Genomic DNA, 15,463 nt, shown 5'->3' with positions numbered 1-15,463 from the left:
AAATTTTAAAACATACTTTAAAATAGCTTTGCACAGTGGCAGTATCATAGCCAATGAGGTTTATCCGAGGCATGATTATTGCTAATTAAAACATACTTTAAAATAACTCACTGATCAAAGAAGGCACCATACAGGGAATGAGAAAATGCTTAGAATAATATTGAGAACACTATGTACTGAACCTTGTGAGATGGAATGAAGTCTTTAGAGAGGATGCTGGGAAGATGGCAGAGAGGAGGCACCAGGAATCTATCTCCAGACCTGGACAACAATTGCACTGGCAGAATTTGATGCAACTTTTATAGAACTGTGGAGTCTACCAAGGCTCCAACTTCCAGAGGAAGATTTGGATGGTAAATTGTGGTTAGTGTTGGTCAACTTAGCTGCCTATCCCCCACCCCCAGCCACGGAACAGGCAGCTATGAATGTGTTCCTAGAAAAACTTGCACACAGCTCATGGGAGCCCAAGAGGGCAGAAAGGACCCTGCCCTCCAAATACCTGGGATTTGAGCTTGGATCTCTGATGGCTGCTTCTGGTCACAGAGGTGGGCAGCCATTGTTGTGCCTCCCCCATTGTTGCAAGCCCCTCCTCCTTGGGCTAAAGTGACTTCCAGTGGATTTAAAGGGCTAGTGCCCTCCCCTCTCCCATTCAAATATTACCCATTTGGGGAGCCAGACATTAAAAACTAGGATATTCAAACAACTGCATGTATGAGGAAAATTAGAAAGTGGCCATGCATGCCCAGGGAAAGGCTCAGAAAAGACCTGAGGAGACCTTAAATTTATACCTCTGGATTATCCTCAGCATAGAAACAGACTATAATAATCAAAATACAAAAACAATAACAACAACAAAACCCCAGCAAACCCAGGAGGGTAGTAACTGATTTCCAGAGTTACGACATTATTAGATTCCAATGTCCAGTTTTAAACAAATCACCAGGCATGCAAAGAAACAGGGAAACATGTCCCTTCAAAAGAAAAAAGTGAATCAACAGAAACTTAAAAACAAGTCTCTGAAAAAGACCTGATGGCAGATAAATTAGACCTTAAGGGGCGCCTGGGTGGCGCAGTCGGTTAAGTGTCCGACTTCAGCCAGGTCACGATCTCGCGGTCCGTGAGTTTGAGCCCCGTGTCAGGCTCTGGGCTGATGGCTCGGAGCCTGGAGCCTGTTTCCGATTCTGTGTCTCCCTCTCTCTCTGCCCCTCCCCTGTTCATGCTCTGTCTCTCTCTGTCCCAAAAATAAATAAATGTTGAAATAAATTAGACCTTAAAACAGCTGCCTTAAAGACGCTCAAAAAACTAAAGGAAGCTGTGGGAGAAATTCGAGAAAATGATGTATGAATGAAACATATGTCAATAGATAGCTAGATAACATAAGAAACCACACACGCACAAAATTCTGGAGCTGAAAAGTACAATAACTAAAATGAGAAATTCACCAGAGGGATTCAAAGGCAGATTTGACTAAGCAGAAGAAAGGATACCGCACTTGAAGACAGGACAATGGAAATTATTGAGCCTGAGGAACTGAAAGAACAAAGATTGAAGAAAAGACCATATGTTAGAGCAGAGATCAACAGAATAGAGAACCAAAAAACAATAGAGAAGATAAATGAAACAATTGTTTTTTCAGGGCGCCTGGGTGGCTCAGTCAGTTGAGCATCCAACTCTTGATTTCACCTCAGGTCATGATCCCAGGGTTATGGGATTGAGCCCTGTGTCAGGCTCTGCACTGAGTGTGGAGCCTGCTTACGATTTTCTCTCTCTGAGCCAAAGCATAAGAGACTCTTAAAAACTGAGAACAAACTGAGGGTTGATGGGTGGTGGGAGGGAGGGGAGGGTGGGTGATGGGTATTGAGGAGGGCACCTTTTGGGATGAGCACTGGGTGTTGTATGGAAACCAATTTGACAATAAACTTCATATATTGAAAAAAAATAATAAAAAAAAAGATTTTCTCTCTCTGCCCCCCTCTCCTACTTGCATGTGAGCTGTCTCTAAAAAAAAAACTTTTTTTAAAGTTCATTTTTTGAAAAGATCAGAAAAATGACAAACCTGTAGCTATGATGAAAAAAGAAGATTCAAATTACTAAAATAAAAATGAAAATGGGGACGTTACTACTAATTCTATAGAAATAAAAAGGACTATAAGAGAAAACTAATGAGCAGTTGTACTCCAACAAACTGGATAACCTAGATGAAGTGGGAAATTTCCTAAAAACAAAACCTACCAAGACCGCATCACAAAGAAATAGAAAACCTGAATAGACTTATAACTAGTAAGGAGATTGAATCAATAGTTTTAAAATCTGTCAAAGAAAATCCCTGGACCCAATAGCTTCTTGACAAATTCTACTGTTTAAAGAACTAACTTTTCCAAAAAATTAAAGAGGAGAGAAAACTTCCTAACTTACTCTGCGAGACCAGCATTAAACTCATATCATACCCAAAGACACTACCAGAAGACTACAGACCAATATCCCCATGATCATTGATGCAAAATTCTTCAACAAAATACTAGCAAGCCCAAGTCAGCAAAATATTCAAAGTATTACACCATCACCAAGTGGAATTTATTCATGGAATGCAAGGATGGTTCAAGATACAGAAATCAATCATTATAATACGCCACATTAACAAAATGAAGGGGAAAAAACATGATCATCTCAACTGATGAAAGCATTTGACAAAATCCAACACTTTTTTGTGAAAATACACTTGAGAAACTAGGACTAAAAGCAAACTACCTCGACATAATAAAAGCCATATAAAAAACCTATAGCAAACATCATACTCAATGGTGAAAGACTGAAAGCTTTTCCTGTAGGACCGCACACAAGACATGGATTCCTGCATTTACCACTTCTATTTGGAAGTCCTAGCCAGAGCAGCTAGTCAAGAAAAAGAAATAAAAGGTATCCAAATTAAAAAGGAATAAGTAAAATACTCTGTTTGCAGATGATATAATCTGATATGTAGAAAACCCTGAAGATTACACACACACACACACACACACACACACTGTTAGTTACTAAGTAACCAAACAGCATGGTACTGGCATAAAGCAGACATAAAGTAGATAAATGGATTAGAATAGAGAAACTCAAAATAAATCCTTGCACGTGTGGTCAAATTATTTTTGAAAACAGTGCCAAGACATTCACTGGGGGAAAAAAACAGTCTTTTTGACAAACGGTGCTGGGAAAACTAGATATCTATGTGCAAAAGAATGAAGTTAGACCCTTCTCTGATATCATACAAGATTAACTCAAAATGGATCAAATACCTACACGTAAGGCCCCAAAACAATAAAACTCTTGGAAGACAGATGACATAGGACGAGAGTTCATGATACTGGATTTGGTAGTGATTTTGTGGGTACACCAAAGGCACAGAAAACAAAAAGAAATAGACAAATGGACTTAATGAAAATTTTTAAAATTTGTGCATCCAAAGGCATCATCAACAGGATTTATAGAGCAAACCTCAGTTAAAAAAAAAAAGAATGCGGGGCGCCTGGGTGGCTCAGTCGGTTAAGCGTCCAACTTCAGCTCAGGTCATGATCTCGCGGTTTGTGAGTTCAAGCCCCACGTTGGGCTCTGTGCTGACAGCTCAGAGCCTGGAGCCTGTTTCTGATTCTGTGTCTCCCTCTCTCTCTCTCTCTGGCCCTCCCCAGTTCATGCTCTGTCTCTCTCTGTATCAAAAATAAATAAACGTTTAAAAAAATTTAAAAAAAAAGAATGCATACCTCAGAATGGGAGAAAATATTTGCAAATAATATATCTGATAATATTAAATATTTAATATTATTTTTAATATTAATAAAATATTAATTTTATTTAATATTCTGATTAAAATCCAGAATATAAATTAGTAGACTCCTAAAACTCAACTAACGAAGTACAGCCCAATTTAAAAATGGAAAAGGACTTCAACATATATTTTTCCAAAGAAAATATACAAATGGACATTAAGAATAAAAAGATGATTAGAATCACTAATCGCTAGGGAAGTAGAAATCAAAACCCCGAGACGCCACTTTACAACCATCAGAATGGCTTTACCAAAAAACAAAAAGACAAACCAGAAAATAAGTGTTGGCAAGGATGAGGAGAAATTGGAACCCTTGTGCGTTGCTGGAGGGAATGTAAAATGGTGCAACTTTTGTGAAAAACAATGTAGCACTTCCTGAAAAAAATTAGACGTAGACCTACCATATGGTCCAGCAATTTCACTTTGGGGTGTATACCCCAAAGAACTGAAAACCGAGTCTCAAAAAGAGTATTTGTACACCTATGTTGATACCAGCATTGTTCACAATCATCAAAACATGGAAGTAACCCAAGTGTCTGTTGACAGATGAATGGATAAGCAAACTGAAATATACTTACATATGTGTTTGCTTTTCAATTTATTTCACCTGTATATTGCACAGTTTGCTTAGCCACATATATGTTACTCAATGTCAAAAAGGAAGGAAATTCTGGGGTGCCTGGGTGGCTCAGTCGGTCGGCTCAGGTCATGATCTCACAGTCTGTGAGTTCGAGCCCCACATCGGGCTCTGTGCTGATGGCTCAGAGCCTGGAGCCTGCTTCCGATTCTGTGTCTCCCTCTCTCTCTGCCCCTCCCCTGCTCATGCTCTGTCTCTCTCTGTCTCAAAAATAAGTATAAAACATTAATAAAAATTTTTTTTAAAAAAGTAAGGAAATTCTGCAATATGATACAACATGGATAACCCTTGAGAATATTAAATGAAATCAGCCAGTGACAAGAAGATTCCACTTCTCTGAGATACTTAGCATAGTTCAAATCACAGAGACAGAAAGTAGAGTGGTGGGTACTGGCTGTAGAATTTCAGTTTTACAGATGAAATCAGTTATGGTGATGGATGACAGTGATGGTTGTACATTATGAATATTTCATACCACTGAACTGTATACTTAAAAATGATTAAGATGATAGGGGCGCCTGGGTGGCGCAGTCGGTTGGGCGTCCGACTTCAGCCAGGTCACGATCTCGCGGTACGGGAGTTCGAGCCCCGCGTCGGGCTCTGGGCTGATGGCTCAGAGCCTGGAGCCTGTTTCCGATTCTGTGTCTCCCTCTCTGTCTGCCCCTCCCCCGTTCATGCTCTGTCTCTCTCTGTCCCAAAAATAAATAAACGTTGAAAAAAAAAATTAAAAAAAAATGATTAAGATGATAAATTGTATGTTATATGTATTTTACCACATTAAAAAATGGGAAAAAATGGAAAAGTGTACTTAAAGGAAATGTATAGCCTTAAATTTATATTGGGAAAAATGAAAGGCTGAGATTTAATAAGTTATGGAATATCATTGTAAAAAAATCAGGAAGCAGGGTTGGGGGGTGGAAACGGAGTACCAATTCAAAGAAAATAATATTTAAGTGATGAAATTGAAAGCAGAAACTCAGGGCGCCTGGGTGGCTCAGTCGGTTAAGCGTCTGACTTCGGCTCAGGTCATGATCTCACGGTCTGTGGGTTCGAGCCCCGTGTCGGGCTCTGTGCTGACAGCTCAGAGCCTGGAGCCCGTTTCAGATTCTGTGTCTCCTCTCTCTCTCTGCCCCTCCCCTGTTCATGCTCTGTCTCTGTCTCAAAAATAAATAGTAAAAAAATTAAAAAAAAATAAAAAAATAAAAGCAGAAACTCAAGAAGCAGAATACAATAATGATCAATAGGGCCAATAGTTTATTCTTTGAAATACTAACAATAAACAGAGAAAAGAAAAGAAAAGAAAAGAAAAGGCACAAATAAACAATCTTAGGAATGAAAACGCACTACACAGCAAGATTAAAAAGAGAATAGGGGTGCCTGGGTGGCTCGGTCATTAAGTGTACGACTCTTGATTTCAGCTCCAGTCATGATCTCAGGGTTTGTGAGATCGAGCCCCAAGTTGGGCTCTGTGCTGACAGCATGGAGCCTGCTTGGGATTCCCTCTATCCTCTCTCTCTCTCTCTCTCTCTGCCCCTCCCCTTGCTCTCTTTCTCTTAAAAATAAAAAAAAAAAATTTTTTTAATTTTAACATTTATTTATTTTTGGGACAGAGAGACAAAGCATGAACGGGGGAGGGTCAGAGAGAGGGAGACACAGAATCTGAAACAGGCTCCAGGCTCTGAGCTGTCAGCACAGAGCCTGACGCAGGGCTCGAACTCACGGACCGCGAGATCATGACCTGAGCCGAAGTCAGATATTTAACTGACTGAGCCACCCAGGCGCCCCCCAAAATTTAAATTTTTTAAAGAGAATAAGATGGATGATTTTGTACCAATAAAATTTGAAACAAATAAAATGAAAACATTCCTTGAAAAAAGCACTAAGCCAAATGACTTAAGGAGAAATAGAAACCTTGAAAGTCCTCTAACATTTAAAGAAACCGAATCAGTACTGCACGATCCTCCCGTAAAGAAAACACCAGACCCAGGTGGTTTTACCGTTGAGTCACGCAAAACTTCCAAAGAGGTTGGAAGTCTTCCTGTTTTTCAGACAATGGAAAAAGGGAACACACCTCGTGTCGTTCATAACACTACCATAATTTTGACACCATAATTAGAGGAAAATAGTAAAATAATAGGATAGCTCTACCCACTCATAAATAAAGATCCAAAAAAATCTTTTTTTTTAATTTTTTTATGCTTTTATTTTTGACACAGAAAGCATGAGCTGGGGAGAGGCAGAGAGAGAGGGAGACAGGAACCGAGCAGGCTCTGCACTGACCGAGCTGTGAGATCATGACCTGAGCAGAAATCAGACGCTTCACCAGCTGAACCACCCAGACACCCCCCAAAAATTCTTTAAAAAAATTTTTTTTAAGTTTATTTATTTTGAGAGAGAGAGAGAGAGAGCATGTGGGGGCAGGGAGAGGCAGAGAGAGAGGGAGAGAGAGAATCCCAATCAGGCTCTGCCCTGCCATTGCAGAGCCCGACTTGGGGCTCATTCACATCAACCATAAGATGATGGCCTGAGCCAAAATCAAGAGTCAGACACTCAACCGACTGAGCCACCCATTCACCCCCAAAGATGCAAAAAATCCTAAGCAAAACATCACAAACTGAATCCAGGTAACAGTCATAAAAGTATGACAACACTTGTTGAAATTGGTTGTATAGCAGGAATTTAAGGTTGCCTTTAATATCAGGAAAAAAATGCCAGTGAATTCAACACATTAACAGAGTAAAGCTAGATGATCTCAATAGTTTCAGAAATATTTTTTGATAAGTCACATTTGTTTTTTGTGGGTGTTTTTTTTTTTTCTGTGGTTTTTTTAAGTAGGCTCCACACCCAACATTGAGCTTGAACTCATGACCCTGGGATCAAGAGTTGCATGCTCTACCAACTGAGCCAGCCGGGTGCCACCCCTGATACATCACATTTGTAATTCAGAGTAACAACAACAACAAACCTATGTGAAAAGCAGGACCAGAAGTGGGCATACGCTAACAGTTTACAGCACACATTATACCTAAAAGGGGGTGTTGAGAAGCAAGCCTTTTAAAGCAGGAGTGAGCTGGGGTGCCCAGTATCACTGTGCTAAGTGCTATTTGGGAGGTCCTAACCCATGCAGTAAAACAGGTAAAAGAAATAAGGGACATCAGAATTCGCAAGGAAGAAACCAAGCTGTCGCTGTTCTCAGATTGTGTGATTGTCACATACAAAACCTCAAAGAATATACAAATGAATTCTTAGAAGTAACCTGATATGTTAGCAGGTTGTTGGATCCGTAGATAAAAATCAGTTGCATTTCTACAGTCCAGAAACTAGAAAACAATGAAAAACTTCCTTCTTCTGTAACAATGAAAGATACAAGATACCTAAAACAAAATGAGAAAAAGTTGTGCCGGAGACTCAACAACTGCCACTCCCACGGCCCTAACCCCTCATCCCACTGGAAGGAGATGTGGCAGACAATGTGGCCTGCATCTGAAGGCCTCCCAGACGGTATGAAAGGTCCCCAGTAAATCCTGCTGGCTGCGTTCACTTACAGACCCAGCTCCTGGCAAAATCTTACACACCCCAGGTGTGTCCTCAGCTCTTCAGTCTTTCAGAAGATGCCAAACTGGAGTGCTTCCAGGATGGTTCTCAAGAAGAAGAGTAGATTCAGCTCCTTAAAAATGTAATCCCAAAGTGTGGTCCCAACTCTAAGATGTCATCCAATGTCTGGAGTAAGTCATCGCTGTTGGTCATTATTGGAGAATGGCTGCTATGAAAACCGTCAGGTCCAACTTCTTACAAAATTGAGTTGCCCCTAACTCTTAAGTCTTAAATATTGCATCAAATGTCTGGAGTATGGAGCACCTAGGTGGCTCAGTTGGTTAAGCATCTGATTTCGGCTTAGGTCATGATCTCACAGTTCATGAGTTCGAGCCCTGCATGAGGCTCTGCGCTGACAGCTCAGAGCCTGGAACCTGCTTTGGATTCTGTTTCTCCCTCTCTCTCTGACCCTCCCCCCTCTCAAAAATTAATAAATGTTTAAAATTTTTTCAAATGTCTGGAGTAAATCCATGCTGTTTTGGATTTGATTCCAGATGACGGTTATGATGGAAATAAGTAGATCCAACTTCTTACGAAACGGAGGTCAGAGGTCTGTCATATCCTTTCAGCCTCCCTGCTCATGTGGAGGGTCACAGGTCCAGGATGGTTTGCTGCTGGGACAAAGATGGAACCCCTTACAAAATGTTGGCTCAAGGTGTGTCCCAGGATCTTTCTCAACGGAGACAAGCAAATCAAACACCTTGCGTCAACTCAAATGTCTCAAGTAATTGCATGTTGGAATTACCAGCCCAGGGCAGGATAGTTTGTAGGGAAGACTTGATTGGATCTCTTACGAAATTGAAGCCTAAGTTTCTGGACTCTTCAGCTGAGGACCTTGGCAGGCCATGTCCTCTCATCTGCCAGCAAATCCTAAGCTGAAAAATTATATTTTCACTGTATTTACCTTAGGAAACTGACAAAAGTGACTCTCATAGTCTGTTAATGGGCTGAGAATTTTCCAAAGGTAGACAACCCCGCCACAGTGGCCCCTCCGGGGACATGGGTTGCAGATGAGAAGACGTTGACCAGGCCCAAGATACTATACTTGTGGGGGCTACCTTGGGCCATAGACCTAGATGGCCAACCTTGAGCAGGTGGAAAGATGGGACTGGGCGCAAAGACTCCATTGTCGGTCATCTCAGGGACTTTCCCTCCCTTTATTATGTTTTTGACATTTAAAAAACTGCTTGATGGAGCTATAATTCACATTCTACAACACACCCATTTAAGATGGACAACTCAGGGGCGCCTGGGTGGCTCCGTCGGTTAAGCGTCCGACTTCAGCTCAGGTCATGATCTCACAGTCCGTGAGTTCGAGCCCCGTGTCAGGCTCTGTGCTGACAGCTCAGAGCCTGGAGCCTGCTTTGGATTCTGTGTCTCTCTCTCTCTCTGACCCTCCCCTGTTCATGCTCTGTCTCTCTCTGTCTCAAAAATAAATAAACATTAAAAAAAAATTTTTTTTAATGGACAACTCAGTGGTCTTTAGTATATTTACAGAGTTGTCCAAACATCACTACAATCCATTTTAGAACATTTTTATCACCCCCAAAAGAAACTCCATACCTTTAAAAAAAATTTTTTTTACATTATGTATTGTTGATAGAGAGAGACAGAGCACAAGTGGGGGAGGGGCAGAGAGAGGAGACACAGAATCCAAAGCAGGCTCCAGGCTCTGAGCTGTCAGCACAGAGCCCCAAGCAGGGCTCAAACTCACAAACTGTGAGATCATGACCTAACACTCAGGCACTCCTCCGTACCTTTTTTTTTGTGTGTGTGTGATGTTTATTTATTTTTGAGAGAGAGAGACAGAGTGTGAGCAGGGGAGGTGCAGAGAGAGAAGGAGACACAGAATCTGAAGCAGGCTCCAGGCTCTGAGCTGTCGGCACAGAGCCCGATGCAGGGCTGGAACTCATGGACAGTGAGATCATGACCTGAGCTGAAGTCGGACGCTCAACCGACTGAGCCACCCAGGCACCCCACCTCTCCATACCTTTTAAAAGTTTGCACTCCCATATCCCTTCAGTACTCTCCCAGCCCTAGGTAACCACTAACCTACTTTCTATGAATTGACCTATTCTAGGTACCTCGAATAAATGAAATCATACAATATGTGGTCTTTTGGGTCTGGCTTCTTTCACTTAGCCTAGTTTTTTCAGGGTTGATCCATGTTATAACACATATCAGAACTTTGTTTTTATGGCTGAATAATACTCTGTTGTATTCATGCCCCTCCCCCACATTTGTTTATCTATTTATCACTTAATGGGCATTTGGGTTACTTTCACTTTTTGGCTAATTATGAATAGGCTGCTTCCTACAGTTATGCACAACTTTTTTTTTTTTCAACGTTTATTTATTTTTGGGACAGAGAGAGACAGAGCATGAATGGAGGAGGGGCAGAGAGAGAGGGAGACACAGAGTCGGAAACAGGCTCCAGGCTCCAAGCCATCAGCCCAGAGCCCGACGCGGGGCTCGAACTCCGGGACTGCGAGATCGTGAGCTGGCTGAAGTCGGACGCTTAACCGACTGCGCCACCCAGGCGCCCCTGCACAACTTTTTTTAATGGACATATGGTTTTTAAAGAAAAATTTTTTAATGTTTATTTTTGAGAGAGAGAGAGAGACAGAATGTGAGGAGGAGAGGGGCGGAGAGAGAGGGAGACACAGAATCCAAAGCAGGCTCCAGGCTCTGAGCTGTCAGCACAGAGCCCGACGCGGGGCTCGAACTCACAAGCTGTGAGATCATGACCTGAGCCAAAGTTGGACGCTTAACCGACTGAGCCACCCAGGCGCCCTGGATGCATGTTTTTATTTCTCTTGCATATATACCTAGAGTGGAGTTGTTGGTTCATATGGTAACTCTTTTTTTAACTTTTTTTATTATGAATATATATATATATATATATAACATAAAATTCATCATTTCATCCATTTTTTTAATATGAAATTTATTGTCAAATTGGTTTCCATACAACACGCAGTGCTCATCCCAACAGGTGCCCTCCTCAATACCCATCACCCACCCTCCCCTCCCTCCCACCCCCCATCAACCCTCAGTTTCTCAGTTTTTAAGGGTCTCCTATGTTTTGGCTCCCTCCCTCTCTAACCTTTTTTTGTTTTCCCCTCCCCCACAGTCTTCTGTTAAGTTTCTCAGGATGCACATAAGAGTGAAAACATATGGTATCTGTCTTTCTCTGTATGACTTATTTCTGTGACCATAACACTCTCCAGTTCCATCCACGTTGCTACAAAGGGCCATATTTCGTTCTTTCTCATTGCCACATAGTATTCCGTCAACCATTTTTAAGCGTATAATTCTCAGTGACTTTTAGTACTTCCTCAGTGTTGTGCAACTATTTCTAAGATTTTTATTATTCCAAACAGAAACTCTGAAACCTTGAAGCAGTAAGTCCCCATCCCTCTCATCCCCACTCCTCTAGTCCCTGTTTTTTTTTATTAAAAAAAAAATTTTTTTTTTAACGTTTATTTATTTTTGAGACAGAAAGAGACACAGCATGGACGGGGGAGGGGCAGAGAGAGGGAGACACAGAATCCGAAGCAGGCTCCAGGCTCTGAGCCATCAGCCCAGAGCCTGACGCGGGGCTCAAACTCGCGGACCGTGAGATCGTGACCTGAGCCGAAGTCGGACGCTTAACCGACTGAGCCACCCAGGCGCCCCTGTTTTTTTTTTTTTTTAATGTGTACTTATTTGAGAGAGGGGGAAGGGCATAAATAGGGGAGGGGCAGAGAGAGAGGGAGAGAGAGAGGGAGAGAGAGAATTCCAAGCAGGCTTCTCGCTGTCAGCGCAGAGCCCAAGGTGGGGCCTGATGCTACAAACTGTGAGATCATGACCTGAGCCAAAATAGAATCTGAAAGTCAACTGACTGAGCCACTCAGGTGCCCCCGGTCCCTGGTTATCTCTATTCTACTTTCAGTCTCTGTGAATTTCCTAGATACTTCATATAAGTAGAATCATATTTGTCTTCGGTTACTGGCTTGTTTCACTTGGCATAGTATTTCAAGGTTTATTCATAGTACAGCCTGTATCAAAACTTCATTCCTTTTTAAGGTTGGAAAATGTTCCACTGTATGTGTATACCACATTCTTTTTATCCATTCACCAATTGATGGACATTTGGATTGCTTAGACCTTTTGACTACAGTGAATATGCTGCTATGAACATTGACATGCAAGTTATCTCTTTGACTTCCTGTGTTTCATTCATTTTGGATGCGTAACTAGGAGTGGAATTGCTGGATCATATAGTAATTCTGTGTTTAGCTTTTAGAGGAACAAACTTTTCCAGGGTGCTTTGTACCATTCTGCATTCCCACGGGCCATCTACAAAAGTTCCAGTTTCTTCCTGTCCTCATCAACACTTGCTATTATCTGTCTTTTTTTTTTTTCTGTATTTTTGATTATAGCCATTCTATTTTATTTGAAAAAAAATTTTTTTTACATTTCGTTATTTTTGAGAAACAGTGAGACAAAGCGTGAGCAGGGGAGGGGCAGAGAGAGAAGGAGACACAGAATCTGAAGCAGGCTCCAGGCTCTGAGCAAGAGGTCAGCACAGAGCCTGATGTGGGGCTCGAACCCACGAACTGTGAGATCATGACCTGAGCCGAAGTCAGACGCTCAACCGACTGAGCCACCCAGGGGTCCCGCTTACAGCCATTCTATGGATGTGAAGATGATTTTATTTTTGAGCCACTTTTGAAAGTTATAATTTTCTAGGAAATCCATTTCAACCAAGTTTTCAGATTTATTGTCCATAAATTTGGAAACTCAACAGTGCAGTGTCTTTAATTCTGTCCTCTTGTTTTATTCGTGCTTTTTTTTTTTAATCAGTGTGGTCATATGGCGTTGGCACTGCTTTTAGTCTCAAAGAGCCAGTTTCTTTTTTTTTTTTTTTGATTGGATGATCCTCTCTCAGTTGTAACTTCTTCCCTCTTTCATTCAAATTTGTACCTTTTATTTTATTCTTCACTCTACTTACTTGGTTTTTTTTTCTGTTTTTTTTTTTCCTCTCTCATATTTGAGTTAAAATACGATTCCAACTGAGAGTGACCCTGAGCAGACTCAAGTACATTTGCTAGTATTACTCATTCAGTAAGTATTTAGTGCCAGCCATGTACCTAGTATTGTGGACACCACAGTGAACAATCAATTAAAGTCTCTGCCCTTTAGGCATTCACCTAAGAGCTGGGCTTGTAAGTAATTTACATTTGCAAAATTTACTAACAAGTGCTTTCAGGAAACAGACAGGGAATGAGTGAATCAGACCATCTGTGATAATAATTAGGAGGGGTGGAGACAGGAACTGGCAATGGCATGCTTTGCCTAAGAACAGTCATCATATGGTGAGCGTGTGTGCACTTTTTTATTAAGGTAAAACGTACACAACATAAAATTTACTATCTTAACCCTTTTGAGTATACAGTTCAGAGGCATTAAGGCACATTGTTGTGCAATCATCTCCACTATTCATCTTCAGAATGTTTTCATCTTCTCAAACTGGGACTCTGTACCCATTAAACAATAATGCCTCATATCCTTCTCCCCTCAGCTTCTGGTAACCACTCTACTTTGGCAAACACCATCTTCCTAGGAGGAATGTCTATTCACCTTCTTGCCATTTTTGAGATGTTTATTTGTTCCTGAATTTTAGGAGTTCTTTGAATATTCTGGATATTAAGCACTTATCAGATATATGATTTTCAAATATTTTCTCCCATTTTGTGGGTTATTATGTCATTCTTGATGGTATTCTTTGATGCACAAAAGTGATGAAGTCCAATTTCTCTGTTTTCCCTTTTGCTGCCTATGATTTTGGTGCCATACTCAAGAAATCATCACCAACTCAAATGTCACGAAGCTTTTCCTCTATGTTTTCTTCAAAGAGTTTTGTAGTTTTAGCTCTTACGTGTAGATTTTTGATCCATTTTGAGTTAATTTTTGTATATGGTGTGAAGTAAGGGTCCAATTTCGTTCTTTCCGATGTGGATATCCAATTTTCCCAGCATCATTTATTGAAAAGACTGTCCTTTTCCCCACTGAATGATCTTGGCATCCTTGTTGAAAATTATATGACCACATATACAAGGGTTTCTTTCTTGGTTCTCTATTCTATTCTACTGATCTATATGTCTTCCTTTATGCCAGTACCACACTGTTTTTATTAATATAGTAAGTTTTGAAATCAGAAAGTGTCAGTCTTCCAACTTTGTGCTTTTTTCCCCCAAGATTGTTTTGGCTATTCAGGGCCCCTGGAGGTTCCACATGAATTTTAGGATGAATGTTTCTATTTCTTCAAAAAACATCATTGAGATTTTAATAGGGATTGCATGGAATCTGCAGATCACTTTGGATTATACTGACATCTTAACAATATTGTCTTCCAATTCATGTACGTGAGATACCTTTCCATCTATTTCTGTCTTCTTTAATTTCAGGAATTGTTTACAGTTTGTTTATCGTTTTCAGTGCACAATTCCTGAAAGTCAAAAATAAATATGTCATAACAGTCATGAAAATCATAAATAAATATTTTAAAATAAATTAAATGCCGTGCTAGTATTTTGAGGTCTGATTCTGTCCGTTAGCTGCAGGTTTGAGAAGTCTGGGAGTAGTTTTTGGTGCTGAGGAAATTTTTGGTACTATGGAAGCAGAACAGAACACTTATCAGGTCATGTTCTTTCCCTAGCTAAAATCTGAGCCCCCTGATGGCAGGGACAGTGCCTTCTCTGACTCCCGTAGGAATGCCAGTTAGTGCATTTACCAGCTGGATACCACCCACCCGGTAGCCACAGTGACTTTTCACTAAATGGAAATTTGATCATCTCTCTCTGCTTAAAACCCATCAAATGCATTGTTATTAGGATAGCTGTTAATGTGTTCTCCAAAGCCAGTGGTATGGTCCCTGTCAATCTCTCCCATCTTAGTAGAAAGTCCCATCCTTGCTCTGCGGTCGTTCTGGCCTTCTTATCTCTCTAAAACAGTGTTTTTCAAACATTTCTAAATTACAGCCTACAGTAAGAAATTTAATTTACACTGTAACCTAGTTGACATATGTAACAACAAACAAAAGATTTGCAAAGCAGTACTTAGCTTTACTACTATTTTCTCCAATTTTTTCTATTTTTTAAAAAAGTTGGCACCTGCTAGATTAACGTTATGACCCATCAATGGGGTACAACATGCGTTTTGAAAAACACTGCTCTAAGCATTCAATTTCTTTGCCCCAGGGCCTTTGCATATGGTTTGCTCTCTGGAAAGCTTTTCTTGTGTCCTCTTTACCTGGATAAATCTTACTCATTCTCAAGGTATGAAATCAAAGGATGTTTCATGCTCGCGCGCACTCTGTCTCTCTCATTGACTGCCTGCATTTGAATCTTGGAGGTCGTGATGAAAGAGTTAAT

General features: G+C 40.8%; 1 pseudogene; it reads left to right on the top strand.

Annotated features, from left to right (window-relative positions):
* The first annotated feature begins 24 nt into the window (after positions 1 to 24).
* On the top strand, positions 25 to 179 carry LOC111562002 (annotated as a pseudogene).
* Positions 180 to 15,463: the final 15,284 nt, after the last annotated feature.

The sequence above is a fragment of the Felis catus genome, chromosome C1, assembly GCF_018350175.1.
Source record: "Felis catus isolate Fca126 chromosome C1, F.catus_Fca126_mat1.0, whole genome shotgun sequence".
Lineage (NCBI taxonomy): Eukaryota > Metazoa > Chordata > Mammalia > Carnivora > Felidae > Felis > Felis catus.
The sequence above is the reverse complement of the archived record's forward strand: the minus strand, read 5'-3'. Positions and strand labels throughout refer to the sequence as shown.